Here is a 25,966-nt window from a genome sequence, read left to right as displayed (position 1 = left end):
AATTCTGGTTATCGCTTCTCGGCCTTTTGGCTAAGATCAAGTGTAGTATCTGTTCTTATCAGTTTAATATCTGATACGTCCCCTATCTGGGGACCATATATTAAATGGATTTTTAGAACAGGGAGATGGAAAAAGAGCTTGCTCTGTCCACTCCACGCATTGACCTGGTATTGCAGTATCTCCAGGACCGGTGCACCCCTTCTTTAATGCAGTTTCTAAAATCAGAAAGAATTGAATTCAATGCTTTTTGTTCATTTTGCTTGTTTGTCGGATTTTGGGATGGACTCTTTGGCTTTGCTTTTCTTCTCCTCATTGGATTTTTCATGTTAAAAGTTGCAGAAGCCAGATGACAAGCTCATTTTGGTTCAACTTCAGCAACTGTGCATTGCATTGCCATGTAATGTAATGTAATGCAATGCTATCTATCTAGCTCTCCCTCTATACTTCCTTTTGGATAAACAGACATATTAGGCAAGCATTTTGGAGCTTTCACCTAAATAACTACAGGTGGTGAGATAAGCTGCACAATATAATTGACCTTTCAGTATATTGTTGCACACACACCATCTATTTAGCAAATGCCCTTGTTATCAACAGCAGCCTTTTAAACTCACCTGAGCTAACAGGTATGTGAGCTGGTTACTCTGCTGCGCTTAAAATTTCTTTTTTGGTTTGCTACAATGCCTTTTCTGAAACGTTGTCTCCCTCTGCTGGAACACTGACTTCTTTCATTTAATGCCTGCAGACTATAAAAGAGAAACCAACCCAAAAAGTTTGGTTGATTAGTCTGTGGCATTCTTTTAAACTGTTGCTTATGGCGGTCTCTGTGAGCTTCTCAGTGACATTCAGCCATCCAGGTATCCCGCCTGCAGTAGACGGAATGTGGCAATGGAACGCTGGCTGCGCGTGTCATAATAGGCTCTGAGCCTTTATATACCTGCGCACAGCAGCAGCCACCTTCAGTCTGCTGCTGGACAGCCAGCAGCAGCAGCAGCAGGAGAGGTAATTAATCAGCAACCCTCCTGCTAAGGGTAGACAGCTGCTCGTTCCACCCCCCCCCCCGCCTTAATTGGTTCTCCTCCCTTCCAACGGTGTTGAGGCGGGTGGGAACAGACGGGGGTTGAGGGTACTGTGCTAAAAGAGGTGGAGTTATGCAGATCTAAAACGCGTGGATTGCAGCAGCAGCAAGCCGAAAAGTGCAGGCATGTGAGGGATCTAGAGGTTGACAGCATGTCTTCTTAACGGGAGTCCAGGTGGCCATCTCCACAAATGGACTTTTCAGAATCCTTGGGTGGCACCGTAGTCGGAAACCAATTCTGGTTATCGCTTCTCGGCCTTTTGGCTAAGATCAAGTGTAGTATCTGTTCTTATCAGTTTAATATCTGATACGTCCCCTATCTGGGGACCATATATTAAATGGATTTTTAGAACAGGGAGATGGAAAAAGAGCTTGCTCTGTCCACTCCACGCATTGACCTGGTATTGCAGTATCTCCAGGACCGGTGCACCCCTTCTTTAATGCAGTTTCTAAAATCAGAAAGAATTGAATTCAATGCTTTTTGTTCATTTTGCTTGTTTGTCGGATTTTGGGATGGACTCTTTGGCTTTGCTTTTCTTCTCCTCATTGGATTTTTCATGTTAAAAGTTGCAGAAGCCAGATGACAAGCTCATTTTGGTTCAACTTCAGCAACTGTGCATTGCATTGCCATGTAATGTAATGTAATGCAATGCTATCTATCTAGCTCTCCCTCTATACTTCCTTTTGGATAAACAGACATATAAGGCAAGCATTTTGGAGCTTTCACCTAAATAACTACAGGTGGTGAGATAAGCTGCACAATATAATTGACCTTTCAGTATATTGTTGCACACACACCATATATTTAGCAAATGCCCTTGTTATCAACAGCAGCCTTTTAAACTCACCTGAGCTAACAGGTATGTGAGCTGGTTACTCTGCTGCGCTTAAAATTTCTTTTTTGGTTTGCTACAATGCCTTTTCTGAAACGTTGTCTCCCTCTGCTGGAACACTGACTTCTTTCATTTAATGCCTGCAGACTATAAAAGAGAATCCAACCCAAAAAGTTTGGTTGATTAGTCTGTGGCATTCTTTTAAACTGTTGCTTATGGCGGTCTCTGTGAGCTTCTCAGTGACATTCAGCCATCCAGGTATCCCGCCTGCAGTAGACGGAATGTGGCAATGGAACGCTGGCTGCGCGTGTCATAATAGGCTCTGAGCCTTTATATACCTGCGCACAGCAGCAGCCACCTTCAGTCTGCTGCTGAACAGCCAGCAGCAGCAGCAGCAGGAGAGGAAATTAATCAGCAACCCTCCTGCTAAGGGTAGACAGCTGCTCGTTCCACCCCCCCCCCCGCCTTAATTGGTTCTCCTCCCTTCCAACGGTGTTGAGGCGGGTGGGAACAGCCGGGGGTTGAGGGTACTGTGCTAAAAGAGGTGGAGTTATGCAGATCTAAAACGCGTGGATTGCAGCAGCAGCAAGCCGAAAAGTGCAGGCATGTGAGGGATCTAGAGGTTGACAGCATGTCTTCTTAACGGGAGTCCAGGTGGCCATCTCCACAAATGGACTTTTCAGAATCCTTGGGTGGCACCGTAGTCGGAAAACCAATTCTGGTTATCGCTTCTCGGCCTTTTGGCTAAGATCAAGTGTAGTATCTGTTCTTATCAGTTTAATATCTGATACGTCCCCTATCTGGGGACCATATATTAAATGGATTTTTAGAACAGGGAGATGGAAAAAGAGCTTGCTCTGTCCACTCCACGCATTGACCTGGTATTGCAGTATCTCCAGGACCGGTGCACCCCTTCTTTAATGCAGTTTCTAAAATCAGAAAGAATTGAATTCAATGCTTTTTGTTCATTTTGCTTGTTTGTCGGATTTTGGGATGGACTCTTTGGCTTTGCTTTTCTTCTCCTCATTGGATTTTTCATGTTAAAAGTTGCAGAAGCCAGATGACAAGCTCATTTTGGTTCAACTTCAGCAACTGTGCATTGCATTGCCATGTAATGTAATGTAATGCAATGCTATCTATCTAGCTCTCCCTCTATACTTCCTTTTGGATAAACAGACATATTAGGCAAGCATTTTGGAGCTTTCACCTAAATAACTACAGGTGGTGAGATAAGCTGCACAATATAATTGACCTTTCAGTATATTGTTGCACACACACCATCTATTTAGCAAATGCCCTTGTTATCAACAGCAGCCTTTTAAACTCACCTGAGCTAACAGGTATGTGAGCTGGTTACTCTGCTGCGCTTAAAATTTCTTTTTTGGTTTGCTACAATGCCTTTTCTGAAACGTTGTCTCCCTCTGCTGGAACACTGACTTCTTTCATTTAATGCCTGCAGACTATAAAAGAGAAACCAACCCAAAAAGTTTGGTTGATTAGTCTGTGGAATTCTTTTAAACTGTTGCTTATGGCGGTCTCTGTGAGCTTCTCAGTGACATTCAGCCATCCAGGTATCCCGCCTGCAGTAGACGGAATGTGGCAATGGAACGCTGGCTGCGCGTGTCATAATAGGCTCTGAGCCTTAATATACCTGCGCACAGCAGCAGCCACCTTCAGTCTGCTGCTGGACAGCTAGCAGCAGCAGCAGCAGGAGAGGTAATTAATCAGCAACCCTCCTGCTAAGGGTAGACAGCTGCTCGTTCCACCCCCCCCCCGCCTTAATTGGTTCTCCTCCCTTCCAACGGTGTTGAGGCGGGTGGGAACAGCCGGGGGTTGAGGGTACTGTGCTAAAAGAGGTGGAGTTATGCAGATCTAAAACGCGTGGATTGCAGCAGCAGCAAGCCGAAAAGTGCAGGCATGTGAGGGATCTAGAGGTTGACAGCATGTCTTCTTAACGGGAGTCCAGGTGGCCATCTCCACAAATGGACTTTTCAGAATCCTTGGGTGGCACCGTAGTCGGAAACCAATTCTGGTTATCGCTTCTCGGCCTTTTGGCTAAGATCAAGTGTAGTATCTGTTCTTATCAGTTTAATATCTGATACGTCCCCTATCTGGGGACCATATATTAAATGGATTTTTAGAACAGGGAGATGGAAAAAGAGCTTGCTCTGTCCACTCCACGCATTGACCTGGTATTGCAGTATCTCCAGGACCGGTGCACCCCTTCTTTAATGCAGTTTCTAAAATCAGAAAGAATTGAATTCAATGCTTTTTGTTCATTTTGCTTGTTTGTCGGATTTTGGGATGGACTCTTTGGCTTAGGTTTTCTTCTCCTCATTGGATTTTTCATGTTAAAAGTTGCAGAAGCCAGATGACAAGCTCATTTTGGTTCAACTTCAGCAACTGTGCATTGCATTGCCATGTAATGTAATGTAATGCAATGCTATCTATCTAGCTCTCCCTCTATACTTCCTTTTGGATAAACAGACATATTAGGCAAGCATTTTGGAGCTTTCACCTAAATAACTACAGGTGGTGAGATAAGCTGCACAATATAATTGACCTTTCAGTATATTGTTGCACACACACCATCTATTTAGCAAATGCCCTTGTTATCAACAGCAGCCTTTTAAACTCACCTGAGCTAACAGGTATGTGAGCTGGTTACTCTGCTGCGCTTAAAATTTCTTTTTTGGTTTGCTACAATGCCTTTTCTGAAACGTTGTCTCCCTCTGCTGGAACACTGACTTCTTTCATTTAATGCCTGCAGACTATAAAAGAGAATCCAACCCAAAAAATTTGGTTGATTAGTCTGTGGCATTCTTTTAAACTGTTGCTTATGGCGGTCTCTGTGAGCTTCTCAGTGACATTCAGCCATCCAGGTATCCCGCCTGCAGTAGACGGAATGTGGCAATGGAACGCTGGCTGCGCGTGTCATAATAGGCTCTGAGCCTTTATATACCTGCGCACAGCAGCAGCCACCTTCAGTCTGCTGCTGGACAGCCAGCAGCAGCAGCAGCAGGAGAGGTAATTAATCAGCAACCCTCCTGCTAAGGGTAGACAGCTGCTCGTTCCACCCCCCCCCGCCTTAATTGGTTCTCCTCCCTTCCAACGGTGTTGAGGCGGGTGGGAACAGCCGGGGGTTGAGGGTACTGTGCTAAAAGAGGTGGAGTTATGCAGATCTAAAACGCGTGGATTGCAGCAGCAGCAAGCCGAAAAGTGCAGGCATGTGAGGGATCTAGAGGTTGACAGCATGTCTTCTTAACGGGAGTCCAGGTGGCCATCTCCACAAATGGACTTTTCAGAATCCTTGGGTGGCACCGTAGTCGGAAAACCAATTCTGGTTATCGCTTCTCGGCCTTTTGGCTAAGATCAAGTGTAGTATCTGTTCTTATCAGTTTAATATCTGATACGTCCCCTATCTGGGGACCATATATTAAATGGATTTTTAGAACAGGGAGATGGAAAAAGAGCTTGCTCTGTCCACTCCACGCATTGACCTGGTATTGCAGTATCTCCAGGACCGGTGCACCCCTTCTTTAATGCAGTTTCTAAAATCAGAAAGAATTGAATTCAATGCTTTTTGTTCATTTTGCTTGTTTGTCGGATTTTGGGATGGACTCTTTGGCTTTGCTTTTCTTCTCCTCATTGGATTTTTCATGTTAAAAGTTGCAGAAGACAGATGACAAGCTCATTTTGGTTCAACTTCAGCAACTGTGCATTGCATTGCCATGTAATGTAATGTAATGCAATGCTATCTATCTAGCTCTCCCTCTATACTTCCTTTTGGATAAACAGACATATTAGGCAAGCATTTTGGAGCTTTCACCTAAATAACTACAGGTGGTGAGATAAGCTGCACAATATAATTGACCTTTCAGTATATTGTTGCACACACACCATCTATTTAGCAAATGCCCTTGTTATCAACAGCAGCCTTTTAAACTCACCTGAGCTAACAGGTATGTGAGCTGGTTACTCTGCTGCGCTTAAAATTTCTTTTTTGGTTTGCTACAATGCCTTTTCTGAAAAGTTGTCTCCCTCTGCTGGAACACTGACTTCTTTCATTTAATGCCTGCAGACTATAAAAGAGAAACCAACCCAAAAAGTTTGGTTGATTAGTCTGTGGCATTCTTTTAAACTGTTGCTTATGGCGGTCTCTGTGAGCTTCTCAGTGACATTCAGCCATCCAGGTATCCCGCCTGCAGTAGACGGAATGTGGCAATGGAACGCTGGCTGCGCGTGTCATAATAGGCTCTGAGCCTTTATATACCTGCGCACAGCAGCAGCCACCTTCAGTCTGCTGCTGGACAGCCAGCAGCAGCAGCAGCAGGAGAGGTAATTAATCAGCAACCCTCCTGCTAAGGGTAGACAGCTGCTCGTTCCACCCCCCCCCCCCCGCCTTAATTGGTTCTCCTCCCTTCCAACGGTGTTGAGGCGGGTGGGAACAGCCGGGGGTTGAGGGTACTGTGCTAAAAGAGGTGGAGTTATGCAGATCTAAAACACGTGGATTGCAGCAGCAGCAAGCCGAAAAGTGCAGGCATGTGAGGGATCTAGAGGTTGACAGCATGTCTTCTTAACGGGAGTCCAGGTGGCCATCTCCACAAATGGACTTTTCAGAATCCTTGGGTGGCACCGTAGTCGGAAACCAATTCTGGTTATCGCTTCTCGGCCTTTTGGCTAAGATCAAGTGTAGTATCTGTTCTTATCAGTTTAATATCTGATACGTCCCCTATCTGGGGACCATATATTAAATGGATTTTTAGAACAGGGAGATGGAAAAAGAGCTTGCTCTGTCCACTCCACGCATTGACCTGGTATTGCAGTATCTCCAGGACCGGTGCACCCCTTCTTTAATGCAGTTTCTAAAATCAGAAAGAATTGAATTCAATGCTTTTTGTTCATTTTGCTTGTTTGTCGGATTTTGGGATGGACTCTTTGGCTTTGCTTTTCTTCTCCTCATTGGATTTTTCATGTTAAAAGTTGCAGAAGCCAGATGACAAGCTCATTTTGGTTCAACTTCAGCAACTGTGCATTGCATTGCCATGTAATGTAATGTAATGCAATGCTATCTATCTAGCTCTCCCTCTATACTTCCTTTTGGATAAACAGACATATTAGGCAAGCATTTTGGAGCTTTCACCTAAATAACTACAGGTGGTGAGATAAGCTGCACAATATAATTGACCTTTCAGTATATTGTTGCACACACACCATCTATTTAGCAAATGCCCTTGTTATCAACAGCAGCCTTTTAAACTCACCTGAGCTAACAGGTATGTGAGCTGGTTACTCTGCTGCGCTTAAAATTTCTTTTTTGGTTGGCTACAATGCCTTTTCTGAAACGTTGTCTCCCTCTGCTGGAACACTGACTTCTTTCATTTAATGCCTGCAGACTATAAAAGAGAAACCAACCCAAAAAGTTTGGTTGATTAGTCTGTGGCATTCTTTTAAACTGTTGCTTATGGCGGTCTCTGTGAGCTTCTCAGTGACATTCAGCCATCCAGGTATCCCGCCTGCAGTAGACGGAATGTGGCAATGGAACGCTGGCTGCGCGTGTCATAATAGGCTCTGAGCCTTTATATACCTGCGCACAGCAGCAGCCACCTTCAGTCTGCTGCTGGACAGCCAGCAGCAGCAGCAGCAGGAGAGGTAATTAATCAGCAACCCTCCTGCTAAGGGTAGACAGCTGCTCGTTCCACCCCCCCCCCCGCCTTAATTGGTTCTCCTCCCTTCCAACGGTGTTGAGGCGGGTGGGAACAGCCGGGGGTTGAGGGTACTGTGCTAAAAGAGGTGGAGTTATGCAGATCTAAAACGCGTGGATTGCAGCAGCAGGAAGCCGAAAAGTGCAGGCATGTAAGGGATCTAGAGGTTGACAGCATGTCTTCTTAACGGGAGTCCAGGTGGCCATCTCCACAAATGGACTTTTCAGAATCCTTGGGTGGCACCGTAGTCGGAAACCAATTCTGGTTATCGCTTCTCGGCCTTTTGGCTAAGATCAAGTGTAGTATCTGTTCTTATCAGTTTAATATCTGATACGTCCCCTATCTGGGGACCATATATTAAATTGATTTTTAGAACAGGGAGATGGAAAAAGAGCTTGCTCTGTCCACTCCACGCATTGACCTGGTATTGCAGTATCTCCAGGACCGGTGCACCCCTTCTTTAATGCAGTTTCTAAAATCAGAAAGAATTGAATTCAATGCTTTTTGTTCATTTTGCTTGTTTGTCGGATTTTGGGATGGACTCTTTGGCTTTGCTTTTCTTCTCCTCATTGGATTTTTCATGTTAAAAGTTGCAGAAGCCAGATGACAAGCTCATTTTGGTTCAACTTCAGCAACTGTGCATTGCATTGCCATGTAATGTAATGTAATGCAATGCTATCTATCTAGCTCTCCCTCTATACTTCCTTTTGGATAAACAGACATATTAGGCAAGCATTTTGGAGCTTTCACCTAAATAACTACAGGTGGTGAGATAAGCTGCACAATATAATTGACCTTTCAGTATATTGTTGCACACACACCATCTATTTAGCAAATGCCCTTGTTATCAACAGCAGCCTTTTAAACTCACCTGAGCTAACAGGTATGTGAGCTGGTTACTCTGCTGCGCTTAAAATTTCTTTTTTGGTTTGCTACAATGCCTTTTCTGAAACGTTGTCTCCCTCTGCTGGAACACTGACTTCTTTCATTTAATGCCTGCAGACTATAAAAGAGAAACCAACCCAAAAAGTTTGGTTGATTAGTCTGTGGCATTCTTTTAAACTGTTGCTTATGGCGGTCTCTGTGAGCTTCTCAGTGACATTCAGCCATCCAGGTATCCCGCCTGCAGTAGACGGAATGTGGCAATGGAACGCTGGCTGCGCGTGTCATAATAGGCTCTGAGCCTTTATATACCTGCGCACAGCAGCAGCCACCTTCAGTCTGCTGCTGGACAGCCAGCAGCAGCAGCAGCAGGAGAGGTAATTAATCAGCAACCCTCCTGCTAAGGGTAGACAGCTGCTCGTTCCATCCCCCCCCCCCCCCGCCTTAATTGGTTCTCCTCCCTTCCAACGGTGTTGAGGCGGGTGGGAACAGCCGGGGGTTGAGGGTACTGTGCTAAAAGAGGTGGAGTTATGCAGATCTAAAACGCGTGGATTGCAGCAGCAGCAAGCCGAAAAGTGCAGGCATGTGAGGGATCTAGAGGTTGACAGCATGTCTTCTTAACGGGAGTCCAGGTGGCCATCTCCACAAATGGACTTTTCAGAATCCTTGGGTGGCACCGTAGTCGGAAACCAATTCTGGTTATCGCTTCTCGGCCTTTTGGCTAAGATCAAGTGTAGTATCTGTTCTTATCAGTTTAATATCTGATACGTCCCCTATCTGGGGACCATATATTAAATGGATTTTTAGAACAGGGAGATGGAAAAAGAGCTTGCTCTGTCCACTCCACGCATTGACCTGGTATTTCAGTATCTCCAGGACCGGTGCACCCCTTCTTTAATGCAGTTTCTAAAATCAGAAAGAATTGAATTCAATGCTTTTTGTTCATTTTGCTTGTTTGTCGGATTTTGGGATGGACTCTTTGGCTTTGCTTTTCTTCTCCTCATTGGATTTTTCATGTTAAAAGTTGCAGAAGCCAGATGACAAGCTCATTTTGGTTCAACTTCAGCAACTGTGCATTGCATTGCCATGTAATGTAATGTAATGCAATGGTATCTATCTAGCTCTCCCTCTATACTTCCTTTTGGATAAACAGACATATTAGGCAAGCATTTTGGAGCTTTCACCTAAATAACTACAGGTGGTGAGATAAGCTGCACAATATAATTGACCTTTCAGTATATTGTTGCACACACACCATCTATTTAGCAAATGCCCTTGTTATCAACAGCAGCCTTTTAAACTCACCTGAGCTAACAGGTATGTGAGCTGGTTACTCTGCTGCGCTTAAAATTTCTTTTTTGGTTTGCTACAATGCCATTTCTGAAACGTTGTCTCCCTCTGCTGGAACACTGACTTCTTTCATTTAATGCCTGCAGACTATAAAAGAGAAACCAACCCAAAAAGTTTGGTTGATTAGTCTGTGGCATTCTTTTAAACTGTTGCTTATGGCGGTCTCTGTGAGCTTCTCAGTGACATTCAGCCATCCAGGTATCCCGCCTGCAGTAGACGGAATGTGGCAATGGAACGCTGGCTGCGCGTGTCATAATAGGCTCTGAGCCTTTATATACCTGCGCACAGCAGCAGCCACCTTCAGTCTGCTGCTGGACAGCCAGCAGCAGCAGCAGCAGGAGAGGTAATTAATCAGCAACCCTCCTGCTAAGGGTAGACAGCTGCTCGTTCCATCCCCCCCCCCCCCCGCCTTAATTGGTTCTCCTCCCTTCCAACGGTGTTGAGGCGGGTGGGAACAGCCGGGGGTTGAGGGTACTGTGCTAAAAGAGGTGGAGTTATGCAGATCTAAAACGCGTGGATTGCAGCAGCAGCAAGCCGAAAAGTGCAGGCATGTGAGGGATCTAGAGGTTGACAGCATGTCTTCTTAACGGGAGTCCAGGTGGCCATCTCCACAAATGGACTTTTCAGAATCCTTGGGTGGCACCGTAGTCGGAAACCAATTCTGGTTATCGCTTCTCGGCCTTTTGGCTAAGATCAAGTGTAGTATCTGTTCTTATCAGTTTAATATCTGATACGTCCCCTATCTGGGGACCATATATTAAATGGATTTTTAGAACAGGGAGATGGAAAAAGAGCTTGCTCTGTCCACTCCACGCATTGACCTGGTATTGCAGTATCTCCAGGACCGGTGCACCCCTTCTTTAATGCAGTTTCTAAAATCAGAAAGAATTGAATTCAATGCTTTTTGTTCATTTTGCTTGTTTGTCGGATTTTGGGATGGACTCTTTGGCTTTGCTTTTCTTCTCCTCATTGGATTTTTCATGTTAAAAGTTGCAGAAGCCAGATGACAAGCTCATTTTGGTTCAACTTCAGCAACTGTGCATTGCATTGCCATGTAATGTAATGTAATGCAATGCTATCTATCTAGCTCTCCCTCTATACTTCCTTTTGGATAAACAGACATATTAGGCAAGCATTTTGGAGCTTTCACCTAAATAACTACAGGTGGTGAGATAAGCTGCACAATATAATTGACCTTTCAGTATATTGTTGCACACACACCATCTATTTAGCAAATGCCCTTGTTATCAACAGCAGCCTTTTAAACTCACCTGAGCTAACAGGTATGTGAGCTGGTTACTCTGCTGCGCTTAAAATTTCTTTTTTGGTTTGCTACAATGCCTTTTCTGAAACGTTGTCTCCCTCTGCTGGAACACTGACTTCTTTCATTTAATGCCTGCAGACTATAAAAGAGAAACCAACCCAAAAAGTTTGGTTGATTAGTCTGTGGCATTCTTTTAAACTGTTGCTTATGGCGGTCTCTGTGAGCTTCTCAGTGACATTCAGCCATCCAGGTATCCCGCCTGCAGTAGACGGAATGTGGCAATGGAACGCTGGCTGCGCGTGTCATAATAGGCTCTGAGCCTTTATATACCTGCGCACAGCAGCAGCCACCTTCAGTCTGCTGCTGGACAGCCAGCAGCAGCAGCAGCAGGAGAGGTAATTAATCAGCAACCCTCCTGCTAAGGGTAGACAGCTGCTCGTTCCACCCCCCCCCCCGCCTTAATTGGTTCTCCTCCCTTCCAACGGTGTTGAGGCGGGTGGGAACAGCCGGGGGTTGAGGGTACTGTGCTAAAAGAGGTGGAGTTATGCAGATCTAAAACGCGTGGATTGCAGCAGCAGCAAGCCGAAAAGTGCAGGCATGTGAGGGATCTAGAGGTTGACAGCATGTCTTCTTAACGGGAGTCCAGGTGGCCATCTCCACAAATGGACTTTTCAGAATCCTTGGGTGGCACCGTAGTCGGAAACCAATTCTGGTTATCGCTTCTCGGCCTTTTGGCTAAGATCAAGTGTAGTATCTGTTCTTATCAGTTTAATATCTGATACGTCCCCTATCTGGGGACCATATATTAAATGGATTTTTAGAACAGGGAGATGGAAAAAGAGCTTGCTCTGTCCACTCCACGCATTGACCTGGTATTGCAGTATCTCCAGGACCGGTGCACCCCTTCTTTAATGCAGTTTCTAAAATCAGAAAGAATTGAATTCAATGCTTTTTGTTCATTTTGCTTGTTTGTCGGATTTTGGGATGGACTCTTTGGCTTTGCTTTTCTTCTCCTCATTGGATTTTTCATGTTAAAAGTTGCAGAAGCCAGATGACAAGCTCATTTTGGTTCAACTTCAGCAACTGTGCATTGCATTGCCATGTAATGTAATGTAATGCAATGCTATCTATCTAGCTCTCCCTCTATACTTCCTTTTGGATAAACAGACATATTAGGCAAGCATTTTGGAGCTTTCACCTAAATAACTACAGGTGGTGAGATAAGCTGCACAATATAATTGACCTTTCAGTATATTGTTGCACACACACCATCTATTTAGCAAATGCCCTTGTTATCAACAGCAGCCTTTTAAACTCACCTGAGCTAACAGGTATGTGAGCTGGTTACTCTGCTGCGCTTAAAATTTCTTTTTTGGTTTGCTACAATGCCTTTTCTGAAACGTTGTCTCCCTCTGCTGGAACACTGACTTCTTTCATTTAATGCCTGCAGACTATAAAAGAGAAACCAACCCAAAAAGTTTGGTTGATTAGTCTGTGGCATTCTTTTAAACTGTTGCTTATGGCGGTCTCTGTGAGCTTCTCAGTGACATTCAGCCATCCAGGTATCCCGCCTGCAGTAGACGGAATGTGGCAATGGAACGCTGGCTGCGCGTCTCATAATAGGCTCTGAGCCTTTATATACCTGCGCACAGCAGCAGCCACCTTCAGTCTGCTGCTGGACAGCCAGCAGCAGCAGCAGCAGGAGAGGTAATTAATCAGCAACCCTCCTGCTAAGGGTAGACAGCTGCTCGTTCCACCCCCCCGCCCCCGCCTTAATTGGTTCTCCTCCCTTCCAACGGTGTTGAGGCGGGTGGGAACAGCCGGGGGTTGAGGGTACTGTGCTAAAAGAGGTGGAGTTATGCAGATCTAAAACGCGTGGATTGCAGCAGCAGCAAGCCGAAAAGTGCAGGCATGTGAGGGATCTAGAGGTTGACAGCATGTCTTCTTAACGGGAGTCCAGGTGGCCATCTCCACAAATGGACTTTTCAGAATCCTTGGGTGGCACCGTAGTCGGAAACCAATTCTGGTTATCGCTTCTCGGCCTTTTGGCTAAGATCAAGTGTAGTATCTGTTCTTATCAGTTTAATATCTGATACGTCCCCTATCTGGGGACCATATATTAAATGGATTTTTAGAACAGGGAGATGGAAAAAGATGCTTGCTCTGTCCACTCCACGCATTGACCTGGTATTGCAGTATCTCCAGGACCGGTGCACCCCTTCTTTAATGCAGTTTCTAAAATCAGAAAGAATTGAATTCAATGCTTTTTGTTCATTTTGCTTGTTTGTCGGATTTTGGGATGGACTCTTTGGCTTTGCTTTTCTTCTCCTCATTGGATTTTTCATGTTAAAAGTTGCAGAAGCCAGATGACAAGCTCATTTTGGTTCAACTTCAGCAACTGTGCATTGCATTGCCATGTAATGTAATGTAATGCAATGCTATCTATCTAGCTCTCCCTCTATACTTCCTTTTGGATAAACAGACATATTAGGCAAGCATTTTGGAGCTTTCACCTAAATAACTACAGGTGGTGAGATAAGCTGCACAATATAATTGACCTTTCAGTATATTGTTGCACACACACCATCTATTTAGCAAATGCCCTTGTTATCAACAGCAGCCTTTTAAACTCACCTGAGCTAACAGGTATGTGAGCTGGTTACTCTGCTGCGCTTAAAATTTCTTTTTTGGTTTGCTACAATGCCTTTTCTGAAACGTTGTCTCCCTCTGCTGGAACACTGACTTCTTTCATTTAATGCCTGCAGACTATAAAAGAGAAACCAACCCAAAAAGTTTGGTTGATTAGTCTGTGGCATTCTTTCAAACTGTTGCTTATGGCGGTCTCTGTGAGCTTCTCAGTGACATTCAGCCATCCAGGTATCCCGCCTGCAGTAGACGGAATGTGGCAATGGAACGCTGGCTGCGCGTGTCATAATAGGCTCTGAGCCTTTATATACCTGCGCACAGCAGCAGCCACCTTCATTCTGCTGCTGGACAGCCAGCAGCAGCAGCAGCAGGAGAGGTAATTAATCAGCAACCCTCCTGCTAAGGGTAGACAGCTGCTCGTTCCACCCCCCCCCCGCCTTAATTGGTTCTCCTCCCTTCCAACGGTGTTGAGGCGGGTGGGAACAGCCGGGGGTTGAGGGTACTGTGCTAAAAGAGGTGGAGTTATGCAGATCTAAAACGCGTGGATTGCAGCAGCAGCAAGCCGAAAAGTGCAGGCATGTGAGGGATCTAGAGGTTGACAGCATGTCTTCTTAACGGGAGTCCAGGTGGCCATCTCCACAAATGGACTTTTCAGAATCCTTGGGTGGCACCGTAGTCGGAAACCAATTCTGGTTATCGCTTCTCGGCCTTTTGGCTAAGATCAAGTGTAGTATCTGTTCTTATCAGTTTAATATCTGATACGTCCCCTATCTGAGGACCATATATTAAATGGATTTTTAGAACAGGGAGATGGAAAAAGAGCTTGCTCTGTCCACTCCACGCATTGACCTGGTATTGCAGTATCTCCAGGACCGGTGCACCCCTTCTTTAATGCAGTTTCTAAAATCAGAAAGAATTGAATTCAATGCTTTGTGTTCATTTTGCTTGTTTGTCGGATTTTGGGATGGACTCTTTGGCTTTGCTTTTCTTCTCCTCATTGGATTTTTCATGTTAAAAGTTGCAGAAGCCAGATGACAAGCTCATTTTGGTTCAACTTCAGCAACTGTGCATTGCATTGCCATGTAATGTAATGTAATGCAATGCTATCTATCTAGCTCTCCCTCTATACTTCCTTTTGGATAAACAGACATATTAGGCAAGCATTTTGGAGCTTTCACCTAAATAACTACAGGTGGTGAGATAAGCTGCACAATATAATTGACCTTTCAGTATATTGTTGCACACACACCATCTATTTAGCAAATGCCCTTGTTATCAACAGCAGCCTTTTAAACTCACCTGAGCTAACAGGTATGTGAGCTGGTTACTCTGCTGCGCTTAAAATTTCTTTTTTGGTTTGCTACAATGCCTTTTCTGAAACGTTGTCTCCCTCTGCTGGAACACTGACTTCTTTCATTTAATGCCTGCAGACTATAAAAGAGAAACCAACCCAAAAAGTTTGGTTGATTAGTCTGTGGCATTCTTTTAAACTGTTGCTTATGGCGGTCTCTGTGAGCTTCTCAGTGACATTCAGCCATCCAGGTATCCCGCCTGCAGTAGACGGAATGTGGCAATGGAACGCTGGCTGCGCGTGTCATAATAGGCTCTGAGCCTTTATATACCTGCGCACAGCAGCAGCCACCTTCAGTCTGCTGCCTGACAGCCAGCAGCAGCAGCAGCAGGAGAGGTAATTAATCAGCAACCCTCCTGCTAAGGGTAGACAGCTGCTCGTTCCACCCCCCCCCCCGCCTTAATTGGTTCTCCTCCCTTCCAACGGTGTGGAGGCGGGTGGGAACAGCCGGGGGTTGAGGGTACTGTGCTAAAAGAGGTGGAGTTATGCAGATCTAAAACGCGTGGATTGCAGCAGCAGCAAGCCGAATAGTGCAGGCATGTGAGGGATCTAGAGGTTGACAGCATGTCTTCTTAACGGGAGTCCAGGTGGCCATCTCCACAAATGGACTTTTCAGAATCCTTGGGTGGCACCGTAGTCGGAAACCAATTCTGGTTATCGCTTCTCGGCCTTTTGGCTAAGATCAAGTGTAGTATCTGTTCTTATCAGTTTAATATCTGATACGTCCCCTATCTGGGGACCATATATTAAATGGATTTTTAGAACAGGGAGATGGAAAAAGAGCTTGCTCTGTCCACTCCACGCATTGACCTGGTATTGCAGTATCTCCAGGACCGGTGCACCCCTTCTTTAATGCAGTTTCTAAAATCAGAAAGAATTGAATTCAATGCTTTTTGTTCATTTTGCTTGTTTGTCGGATTTTGGGATGGACTCTTTGGCTTTGCTTTTCTTCTCCTCATTGGATTTTTCATGTTAAAAGTTGCAGAAGCCAGATGACAAGCTCATTTTGGTTCAACTTCAGCAATTGTGCATTGCATTGCCATGTAATGTAATGTAATGCAATGCTATCTATCTAGCTCTCCCTCTATACTTCCTTTTGGATAAACAGACATATTAGGCAAGCATTTTGGAGCTTTCACCTAAATAACTACAGGTGGTGAGATAAGCTGCACAATATAATTGACCTTTCAGTATATTGTTGCACACACACCATCTATTTAGCAAATGCCCTTGTTATCAACAGCAGCCTTTTAAACTCACCTGAGCTAACAGGTATGTGAGCTGGTTACTCTGCTGCGCTTAAAATTTCTTTTTTGGTTTGCTACAATGCCTTTTCTGAAACGTTGTCTCCCTCTGCTGGAACACTGACTTCTTTCATTTAATGCCTGCAGACTATAAAAGAGAAACCAACCCAAAAAGTTTGGTTGATTAGTCTGTGGCATTCTTTTAAACTGTTGCTTATGGCGGTCTCTGTGAGCTTCTCAGTGACATTCAGCCATCCAGGTATCCCGCCTGCAGTAGACGGAATGTGGCAATGGAACGCTGGCTGCGCGTGTCATAATAGGCTCTGAGCCTTTATATACCTGCGCACAGCAGCAGCCACCTTCAGTCTGCTGCCTGACAGCCAGCAGCAGCAGCAGCAGGAGAGGTAATTAATCAGCAACCCTCCTGCTAAGGGTAGACAGCTGCTCGTTCCACCCCCCCCCCGCCTTAATTGGTTCTCCTCCCTTCCAACGGTGTTGAGGCGGGTGGGAACAGCCGGGGGTTGAGGGTACTGTGCTAAAAGAGGTGGAGTTATGCAGATCTAAAACGCGTGGATTGCAGCAGCAGCAAGCCGAAAAGTGCAGGCATGTGAGGGATCTAGAGGTTGACAGCATGTCTTCTTAACGGGAGTCCAGGTGGCCATCTCCACAAATGGACTTTTCAGAATCCTTGGGTGGCACCGTAGTCGGAAACCAATTCTGGTTATCGCTTCTCGGCCTTTTGGCTAAGATCAAGTGTAGTATCTGTTCTTATCAGTTTAATATCTGATACGTCCCCTATCTGGGGACCATATATTAAATGGATTTTTAGAACAGGGAGATGGAAAAAGAGCTTGCTCTGTCCACTCCACGCATTGACCTGGTATTGCAGTATCTCCAGGACCGGTGCACCCCTTCTTTAATGCAGTTTCTAAAATCAGAAAGAATTGAATTCAATGCTTTTTGTTCATTTTGCTTGTTTGTCGGATTTTGGGATGGACTCTTTGGCTTTGCTTTTCTTCTCCTCATTGGATTTTTCATGTTAAAAGTTGCAGAAGCCAGATGACAAGCTCATTTTGGTTCAACTTCAGCAATTGTGCATTGCATTGCCATGTAATGTAATGTAATGCAATGCTATCTATCTAGCTCTCCCTCTATACTTCCTTTTGGATAAACAGACATATTAGGCAAGCATTTTGGAGCTTTCACCTAAATAACTACAGGTGGTGAGATAAGCTGCACAATATAATTGACCTTTCAGTATATTGTTGCACACACACCATCTATTTAGCAAATGCCCTTGTTATCAACAGCAGCCTTTTAAACTCACCTGAGCTAACAGGTATGTGAGCTGGTTACTCTGCTGCGCTTAAAATTTCTTTTTTGGTTTGCTACAATGCCTTTTCTGAAACGTTGTCTCCCTCTGCTGGAACACTGACTTCTTTCATTTAATGCCTGCAGACTATAAAAGAGAAACCAACCCAAAAAGTTTGGTTGATTAGTCTGTGGCATTCTTTTAAACTGTTGCTTATGGCGGTCTCTGTGAGCTTCTCAGTGACATTCAGCCATCCAGGTATCCCGCCTGCAGTAGACGGAATGTGGCAATGGAACGCTGGCTGCGCGTGTCATAATAGGCTCTGAGCCTTTATATACCTGCGCACAGCAGCAGCCACCTTCAGTCTGCTGCTGGACAGCCAGCAGCAGCAGCAGCAGGAGAGGTAATTAATCAGCAACCCTCCTGCTAAGGGTAGACAGCTGCTCGTTCCACCCCCCCCCCCGCCTTAATTGGTTCTCCTCCCTTCCAACGGTGTTGAGGAGGGTGGGAACAGCCGGGGGTTGCGGGTACTGTGCTAAAAGAGGTGGAGTTATGCAGATCTAAAACGCGTGGATTGCAGCAGCAGCAAGCCGAAAAGTGCAGGCATGTGAGGGATCTAGAGGTTGACAGCATGTCTTCTTAACGGGAGTCCAGGTGGCCATCTCCACAAATGGACTTTTCAGAATCCTTGGGTGGCACCGTAGTCGGAAACCAATTCTGGTTATCGCTTCTCGGCCTTTTGGCTAAGATCAAGTGTAGTATCTGTTCTTATCAGTTTAATATCTGATACGTCCCCTATCTGGGGACCATATATTAAATGGATTTTTAGAACAGGGAGATGGAAAAAGAGCTTGCTCTGTCCACTCCACGCATTGACCTGGTATTGCAGTATCTCCAGGACCGGTGCACCCCTTCTTTAATGCAGTTTCTAAAATCAGAAAGAATTGAATTCAATGCTTTTTGTTCATTTTGCTTGTTTGTCGGATTTTGGGATGGACTCTTTGGCTTTGCTTTTCTTCTCCTCATTGGATTTTTCATGTTAAAAGTTGCAGAAGCCAGATGACAAGCTCATTTTGGTTCAACTTCAGCAACTGTGCATTGCATTGCCATGTAATGTAATGTAATGCAATGCTATCTATCTAGCTCTCCCTCTATACTTCCTTTTGGATAAACAGACATATTAGGCAAGCATTTTGGAGCTTTCACCTAAATAACTACAGGTGGTGAGATAAGCTGCACAATATAATTGACCTTTCAGTATATTGTTGCACACACACCATCTATTTAGCAAATGCCCTTGTTATCAACAGCAGCCTTTTAAACTCACCTGAGCTAACAGGTATGTGAGCTGGTTACTCTGCTGCGCTTAAAATTTCTTTTTTGGTTTGCCACAATGCCTTTTCTGAAACGTTGTCTCCCTCTGCTGGAACACTGACTTCTTTCATTTAATGCCTGCAGACTATAAAAGAGAAACCAACCCAAAAAGTTTGGTTGATTAGTCTGTGGCATTCTTTTAAACTGTTGCTTATGGCGGTCTCTGTGAGCTTCTCAGTGACATTCAGCCGTCCAGGTATCCCGCCTGCAGTAGACGGAATGTGGCAATGGAATGCTGGCTGCGCGTGTCATAATAGGCTCTGAGCCTTTATATACCTGCGCACAGCAGCAGCCACCTTCAGTCTGCTGCTGGACAGCCAGCAGCAGCAGCAGCAGGAGAGGTAATTAATCAGCAACCCTCCTGCTAAGGGTAGACAGCTGCTCGTTCCACCCCCCCCCCCCGCCTTAATTGGTTCTCCTCCCTTCCAACGGTGTTGAGGCGGGTGGGAACAGCCGGGGGTTGAGGGTACTGTGCTAAAAGAGGTGGAGTTATGCAGATCTAAAACGCGTGGATTGCAGCAGCAGCAAGCCGAAAAGTGCAGGCATGTGAGGGATCTAGAGGTTGACAGCATGTCTTCTTAACGGGAGTCCAGGTGGCCATCTCCACAAATGGACTTTTCAGAATCCTTGGGTGGCACCGTAGTCGGAAACCAATTCTGGTTATCGCTTCTCGGCCTTTTGGCTAAGATCAAGTGTAGTATCTGTTCTTATCAGTTTAATATCTGATACGTCCCCTATCTGGGGACCATATATTAAATGGATTTTTAGAACAGGGAGATGGAAAAAGAGCTTGCTCTGTCCACTCCACGCATTGACCTGGTATTGCAGTATCTCCAGGACCGGTGCACCCCTTCTTTAATGCAGTTTCTAAAATCAGAAAGAATTGAATTCAATGCTTTTTGCTCATTTTGCTTGTTTGTCGGATTTTGGGATGGACTCTTCGGCTTTGCTTTTCTTCTCCTCATTGGATTTTTCATATTAAAAGTTGCAGAAGCCAGATGACAAGCTCATTTTGGTTCAACTTCAGCAACTGTGCATTGCATTGCCATGTAATGTAATGTAATGCAATGCTATCTATCTAGCTCTCCCTCTATACTTCCTTTTGGATAAACAGACATATTAGGCAAGCATTTTGGAGCTTTCACCTAAATAACTACAGGTGGTGAGATAAGCTGCACAATATAATTGACCTTTCAGTATATTGTTGCACACACACCATCTATTTAGCAAATGCCCTTGTTATCAACAGCAGCCTTTTAAACTCACCTGAGCTAACAGGTATGTGAGCTGGTTACTCTGCTGCGCTTAAAATTTCTTTTTTGGTTTGCTACAATGCCTTTTCTGAAACGTTGTCTCCCTCTGCTGGAACACTGACTTCTTTCATTTAATGCCTGCAGACTATAAAAGAGAAACCAACCCAAAAAGTTTGGTTGATTAGTCTGTGGCATTTTTTTAAACTGTTGCTTATGGCGGTCTCTGTGAGCTTCTCAGTGACATTCAGCCATCCAGGTATCCCGCCTGCAGTAGACGGAATGTGGCAATGGAACGCTGGCTGCGCGTGTCATAATAGGCTCTGAGCCTTTATATACCTGCGCACAGCAGCAGCCACCTTCAGTCTGCTGCTGGACAGCCAGCAGCAGCAGCAGCAGGAGGGGTAATTAATCAGCAACCCTCCTGCTAAGGGTAGACAGCTGCTCGTTCCACCCCCCCCCCCCCCGCCTTAATTGGTTCTCCTCCCTTCCAACGGTGTTGAGGCGGGTGGGAACAGCCGGGGGTTGAGGGTACTGTGCTAAAAGAGGTGGAGTTATGCAGATCTAAAACGCGTGGATTGCAGCAGCAGCAAGCCGAAAAGTGCAGGCATGTGAGGGATCTAGAGGTTGACAGCATGTCTTCTTAACGGGAGTCCAGGTGGCCATCTCCACAAATGGACTTTTCAGAATCCTTGGGTGGCACCGTAGTCGGAAACCAATTCTGGTTATCGCTTCTCGGCCTTTTGGCTAAGATCAAGTGTAGTATCTGTTCTTATCAGTTTAATATCTGATACGTCCCCTATCTGGGGACCATATATTAAATGGATTTTTAGAACAGGGAGATGGAAAAAGAGCTTGCTCTGTCCACTCCACGCATTGACCTGGTATTGCAGTATCTCCAGGACCGGTGCACCCCTTCTTTAATGCAGTTTCTAAAATCAGAAAGAATTGAATTCAATGCTTTTTGTTCATTTTGCTTGTTTGTCGGATTTTGGGATGGACTCTTTGGCTTTGCTTTTCTTCTCCTCATTGGATTTTTCATGTTAAAAGTTGCAGAAGCCAGATGACAAGCTCATTTTGGTTCAACTTCAGCAACTGTGCATTGCATTGCCATGTAATGTGTTATGCACACGCCCGGACAGACTGGCGTGTGCGGTTGTAGTGGTTCCACTGGACCATGAACCGGAGAGTGCCTGGAGGGGCGTGACTAAGTATCTGGCCGATCCGACCAAGATGGCACGACGGCATACGACGCCAGTGCACCAGGGAGAAACCGGGCAGAGGGACCAGGTGCTACTCCAGGTCAAACTCCGGACACGGGGGTTGACCCACACAGGGATTACTGGAACAGGCTGGTAGGCTGGCACACAGACTGGTGGGTATAGGCAGGCACGACTGGTATGCAGGCAGGGGGGGTACAGGCAAGCACAGCAAGTGTGCAGACAGGGAGGCACTAGCAGGTAGGAACACAGGCGGGATAGGACCCAGTACACACTGGGACTCAGGAATAATACAGGCAGAGGGGTACAGGCAGGGCAGGACAGGACTGCCGGAGCAGCGGGCAGAAGCAGGGCAGGACAGGACTGCCGGAGCAGCGGGCAGAAGCAGGGCAGGACAGGACTGCCGGAGCAGCGGGCAGAAGCAGGGCAGGACAGGACTGCCGGAGCAGCGGGCAGAAGCAGGGCAGGACAGGACTCTGTTCACACGGAACAGACAGGAAGGGAAAGACAGAGCCAGACACCCACAGGGTACTTGCAGTGAAGTAGCGAGTGGACCACAAACTCACAAACGGGAGTACAGAGACAACAGGCAGGAGTTAGGTACGAGTTCAGACTCTGCAGAAAAAGGAAGGGAACGGACATAGAGGCAAAACAGGTAAAGGATAGGAGAGAGTTCAGACTGGAACTGAGTGTACGGAGGAGACCGACACTGCAGCGGGATACAGGAGCGGGTCTGGGAATACTGCCCCCAGAGAGGCGGGACGAACAGGCAAGGAGCGTGTTCAGACAGGACAGACAAGATACAGGAGCGGGTCTAGGTAATCGGCCCCTAGAAGGCGGGAGGAACAGGCTAGGAGCGTGTTCAGACAGGACAGACACGATACACAGAAAGGACTCAGTTCAGACACGGGAACAAATACCGCAAAGCAGGAGACATACAGGACTCAGTTCAGACACGGGAGCTGATAAAGCATTAGACATACAGGACACAGTTCAGACACGGGAGCTGATACCGCAAAGCAGGAGACATACAGGACTCAGTTCAGACACGGGAACTAATACCGCAAAGCAGGAGACATACAGGACTCAGTTCAGACACGGGAGCTGATACCGCAAAGCAGGAGACATACAGGACTAAGTTCAGACAGGCCTGGAAATACAGCCTCCAGGAAAGGCAGACAAGGAAACAAAGACGGGACCTGGCACCTTCAGAGTGCAAGCACACACTGAAGGAAACACTATGCTCAGGCAGGGATAGAAGGGAGCTGCTGAGCTATATACCAAGTGTCAGACAGCAATAGGCTGAGGACGCACAAGGGGTGTGACCCACAGCAGGTACAAAAAGCAGGAAGTGATCGGGCGCCGCCCTTAAGCAGCAGAGACAGACACAAACAGACAGCATGGAGGGAAGCCAGAGAGACATTCTGGACAGGAGATCAAGTGCGCGCTCCTGCACAGTGGGAGATGGACCACTATGCAAGGACGCCGCCAGGTATGTTACAGTACCTCCCCCCTTACGCCCCCTCTTCTTCAGGCCTGCCAGAATCTTCCGCAGGGAATTCGAGGACCAGTCGTTCACTGGGTTGGAGGGGGACAGAGACTTGAGGGTAATCTCTGCTTCGAGGTACATCTTGTCAAGCTCACAGGAAAAAATAGACGGGTTATCAGGTACATAATGAGGAAAAGTCACTGTCTCTTTGTTATCTGGTGGTACCCCGGAGGATTCAGGAAACAACTGGAGGTCCTCCGCCGGGTCAGAAGAGTGCAGAGGCTCAGAGAAAACAACTGCTTCAGAGTACACTAGGTCGGACTCACTGGAGGAAGCAGGCGAGGTATCGGGTACCGAGTATAGGAAAGTCTCTGTCCATTCACCACCAGGTGGCACCCCGAAGGGTTCTGAACACAACTGGAGGTCCTCCGCCTGGTCGGAGTGGTGTAGAGACTCGGGAGTAACCTCTGCTTCGGAGTACACTAGGTTGGACTCACTGGACGAAGCGAGCGAGGTATCAGGTACAGAGTATAGGAGAGTCTCTGTCCTTTCGCTACCAGGTAGCACCCCGAAGGGTTCAGGAGACAACTGGAGATCCTCCGCCTGGTCGGAGGGGTGTAGAGACTCGGGGGTAACTACCACTTTGGGGTACCCATTGTCAGGCTCACAGGACGAAGCGGACAAAGTATTGAGTACCGGGTGTAGAGAAGTCTCTCTCCATTTGTCATCGAGAGGTATCCCGGAGGATTCTGGAGGCAACAGGGGATCCTCCGCCAGGTAGTAGAGGTGCACAGACTCTGAGGTAACCACAGCTTTGGAGCATCCTTGGACATGCACACCGGTTAAAGAGAGAGAAGCAACTGATGCCGGGTGCAGGAAGTTCTCCTGTGTGGAGTCTGGATGGGCAGAAGTCTCTTCGGGCAGGAGAACTGGTGCACTACCCACGCACATTACCCATTGGGGTTTCTCCGGGATACAGGGAGATGAAGCTTCAGTAGGGACTTCAAGGTTGGGGTCAGGAGGTCTCAGGGAGGACAGACCCTGGCGTGACGGCTTGCCTCTAAGTCTAGCACGTCTGGACTGCCTCTTGAGGTTGAGAGAAGTATTCCGGAAAGCGTAGTCACCCTGTGAGGATTCTGGGTGGGCAGTAGTCTCATTGGGCTGGAGGACTATTGCGCTACCCACACACATTACCCATCGGGGCTGCTCCGGGATATTGGGAGGTGAAGCTTCAGCAGGAGCCTCCGGGTTAGGATCATCGAAGACCATTAGAAAGGCCACCAGGAAGGCCATTAGGTCCAGGAGGATCGGATCCTGTGTTTCATATAGGGGGTTGATCCATTCCAAGGCATCACCCGCCAGGTAAGACATAATAAAGGCCACTTTAGCCCAATCGGAAGGAAAAGAGAGAGGGTAGGCCTTAAATTGAAGCATGCATTGCTCCACAAATGCACGACACTGTCTTGGATCCCCATAGTAACGTGGCGGATCCGCAGGAACGAGAGCTGATAGATCCATCTGGACGGTGCGTAATTCGCCTGGAACTCAGCTAAGGGAAAAAAAAATTATTTATTTATTTTAATGCATGTATTCGCTGGAAAAACTTCTCAGAGAGCGAAGGCCATGGGGCTCAACGGGAACCATGGCCTGAGCATGCTGTTATGCACACGCCCGGACAGACTGGCGTGTGCGGTTGTAGTGGTTCCACTGGACCATGAACCGGAGAGTGCCTGGAGGGGCGTGACTAAGTATCTGGCCGATCCGACCAAGATGGCACGACGGCATACGACGCCAGTGCACCAGGGAGAAACCGGGCAGAGGGACCAGGTGCTACTCCAGGTCAAACTCCGGACACGGGGGTTGACCCACACAGGGATTACTGGAACAGGCTGGTAGGCTGGCACACAGACTGGTGGGTATAGGCAGGCACGACTGGTATGCAGGCAGGGGGGGTACAGGCAAGCACAGCAAGAGTGCAGACAGGGAGGCACTAGCAGGTAGGAACACAGGCGGGATAGGACCCAGTACACACTGGGACTCAGGAATAATACAGGCAGAGGGGTACAGGCAGGGCAGGACAGGACTGCCGGAGCAGCGGGCAGAAGCAGGGCAGGACAGGACTGCCGGAGCAGCGGGCAGAAGCAGGGCAGGACAGGACTGCCGGAGCAGCGGGCAGAAGCAGGGCAGGACAGGACTGCCGGAGCAGCGGGCAGAAGCAGGGCAGGACAGGACTCTGTTCACACGGAACAGACAGGAAGGGAAAGACAGAGCCAGACACCCACAGGGTACTTGCAGTGAAGTAGCGAGTGGACCACAAACTCACAAACGGGAGTACAGAGACAACAGGCAGGAGTTAGGTACGAGTTCAGACTCTGCAGAAAAAGGAAGGGAACGGACATAGAGGCAAAACAGGTAAAGGATAGGAGAGAGTTCAGACTGGAACTGAGTGTACGGAGGAGACCGACACTGCAGCGGGATACAGGAGCGGGTCTGGGAATACTGCCCCCAGAGAGGCGGGACGAACAGGCAAGGAGCGTGTTCAGACAGGACAGACAAGATACAGGAGCGGGTCTAGGTAATCGGCCCCTAGAAGGCGGGAGGAACAGGCTAGGAGCGTGTTCAGACAGGACAGACAAGATACACAGAAAGGACTCAGTTCAGACACGGGAACAAATACCGCAAAGCAGGAGACATACAGGACTCAGTTCAGACACGGGAGCTGATAAAGCAGGAGACATACAGGACACAGTTCAGACACGGGAGCTGATACCGCAAAGCAGGAGACATACAGGACTCAGTTCAGACACGGGAACTAATACCGCAAAGCAGGAGACATACAGGACTCAGTTCAGACACGGGAGCTGATACCGCAAAGCAGGAGACATACAGGACTAAGTTCAGACAGGCCTGGAAATACAGCCTCCAGGAAAGGCAGACAAGGAAACAAAGACAGGACCTGGCACCTTCA

The 25,966-nt window shown here is 46.9% G+C and overlaps 17 non-coding genes across 17 annotated transcripts; all 17 read left to right on the top strand.

Annotated features, from left to right (window-relative positions):
• The first annotated feature begins 10 nt into the window (after positions 1-10).
• Positions 11-201, top strand: LOC141186862 (U2 spliceosomal RNA). The gene has a single exon (XR_012261101.1). It is a non-coding gene; the product is annotated as a U2 spliceosomal RNA (small nuclear RNA).
• A 1,121-nt stretch (positions 202-1,322) lies between these two features.
• LOC141186860 (U2 spliceosomal RNA) lies at positions 1,323-1,513 on the top strand. Its single transcript, XR_012261099.1, has one exon. It is a non-coding gene; the product is annotated as a U2 spliceosomal RNA (small nuclear RNA).
• Positions 1,514-2,635: 1,122 nt separating this feature from the next.
• On the top strand, positions 2,636-2,826 carry LOC141186859 (U2 spliceosomal RNA). Its single transcript, XR_012261098.1, has one exon. It is a non-coding gene; the product is annotated as a U2 spliceosomal RNA (small nuclear RNA).
• A 1,120-nt stretch (positions 2,827-3,946) lies between these two features.
• Positions 3,947-4,137, top strand: LOC141186858 (U2 spliceosomal RNA). Its single transcript, XR_012261097.1, has one exon. It is a non-coding gene; the product is annotated as a U2 spliceosomal RNA (small nuclear RNA).
• Positions 4,138-5,257: 1,120 nt separating this feature from the next.
• LOC141186857 (U2 spliceosomal RNA) lies at positions 5,258-5,448 on the top strand. The gene has a single exon (XR_012261096.1). It is a non-coding gene; the product is annotated as a U2 spliceosomal RNA (small nuclear RNA).
• A 1,123-nt stretch (positions 5,449-6,571) lies between these two features.
• Positions 6,572-6,762, top strand: LOC141186855 (U2 spliceosomal RNA). Its single transcript, XR_012261095.1, has one exon. It is a non-coding gene; the product is annotated as a U2 spliceosomal RNA (small nuclear RNA).
• Positions 6,763-7,883: 1,121 nt separating this feature from the next.
• Positions 7,884-8,074, top strand: LOC141187873 (U2 spliceosomal RNA). The gene has a single exon (XR_012262017.1). It is a non-coding gene; the product is annotated as a U2 spliceosomal RNA (small nuclear RNA).
• A 1,125-nt stretch (positions 8,075-9,199) lies between these two features.
• Positions 9,200-9,390, top strand: LOC141184288 (U2 spliceosomal RNA). The gene has a single exon (XR_012259057.1). It is a non-coding gene; the product is annotated as a U2 spliceosomal RNA (small nuclear RNA).
• Positions 9,391-10,515: 1,125 nt separating this feature from the next.
• On the top strand, positions 10,516-10,706 carry LOC141186854 (U2 spliceosomal RNA). Its single transcript, XR_012261094.1, has one exon. It is a non-coding gene; the product is annotated as a U2 spliceosomal RNA (small nuclear RNA).
• Positions 10,707-11,827: 1,121 nt separating this feature from the next.
• Positions 11,828-12,018, top strand: LOC141186853 (U2 spliceosomal RNA). Its single transcript, XR_012261093.1, has one exon. It is a non-coding gene; the product is annotated as a U2 spliceosomal RNA (small nuclear RNA).
• Positions 12,019-13,141: 1,123 nt separating this feature from the next.
• LOC141185479 (U2 spliceosomal RNA) lies at positions 13,142-13,333 on the top strand. The gene has a single exon (XR_012260138.1). It is a non-coding gene; the product is annotated as a U2 spliceosomal RNA (small nuclear RNA).
• Positions 13,334-14,453: 1,120 nt separating this feature from the next.
• LOC141184988 (U2 spliceosomal RNA) lies at positions 14,454-14,644 on the top strand. Its single transcript, XR_012259692.1, has one exon. It is a non-coding gene; the product is annotated as a U2 spliceosomal RNA (small nuclear RNA).
• Positions 14,645-15,765: 1,121 nt separating this feature from the next.
• On the top strand, positions 15,766-15,956 carry LOC141186852 (U2 spliceosomal RNA). The gene has a single exon (XR_012261092.1). It is a non-coding gene; the product is annotated as a U2 spliceosomal RNA (small nuclear RNA).
• Positions 15,957-17,076: 1,120 nt separating this feature from the next.
• On the top strand, positions 17,077-17,267 carry LOC141186851 (U2 spliceosomal RNA). Its single transcript, XR_012261091.1, has one exon. It is a non-coding gene; the product is annotated as a U2 spliceosomal RNA (small nuclear RNA).
• Positions 17,268-18,388: 1,121 nt separating this feature from the next.
• LOC141186850 (U2 spliceosomal RNA) lies at positions 18,389-18,579 on the top strand. Its single transcript, XR_012261090.1, has one exon. It is a non-coding gene; the product is annotated as a U2 spliceosomal RNA (small nuclear RNA).
• A 1,122-nt stretch (positions 18,580-19,701) lies between these two features.
• On the top strand, positions 19,702-19,892 carry LOC141186848 (U2 spliceosomal RNA). Its single transcript, XR_012261088.1, has one exon. It is a non-coding gene; the product is annotated as a U2 spliceosomal RNA (small nuclear RNA).
• Positions 19,893-21,016: 1,124 nt separating this feature from the next.
• LOC141186847 (U2 spliceosomal RNA) lies at positions 21,017-21,207 on the top strand. Its single transcript, XR_012261087.1, has one exon. It is a non-coding gene; the product is annotated as a U2 spliceosomal RNA (small nuclear RNA).
• The last annotated feature ends 4,759 nt before the right edge of the window (positions 21,208-25,966 follow it).

Source organism: Phyllobates terribilis, unplaced genomic scaffold (assembly GCF_046119375.1).
Source record: "Phyllobates terribilis strain yellow unplaced genomic scaffold, ASM4611937v1 Scaffold_40__1_contigs__length_11209783, whole genome shotgun sequence".
Taxonomy (NCBI): domain Eukaryota; kingdom Metazoa; phylum Chordata; class Amphibia; order Anura; family Dendrobatidae; genus Phyllobates; species Phyllobates terribilis.
Note: the sequence above shows the minus strand (reverse complement) of the source record. Positions and strands in the feature narration are given on the sequence as shown.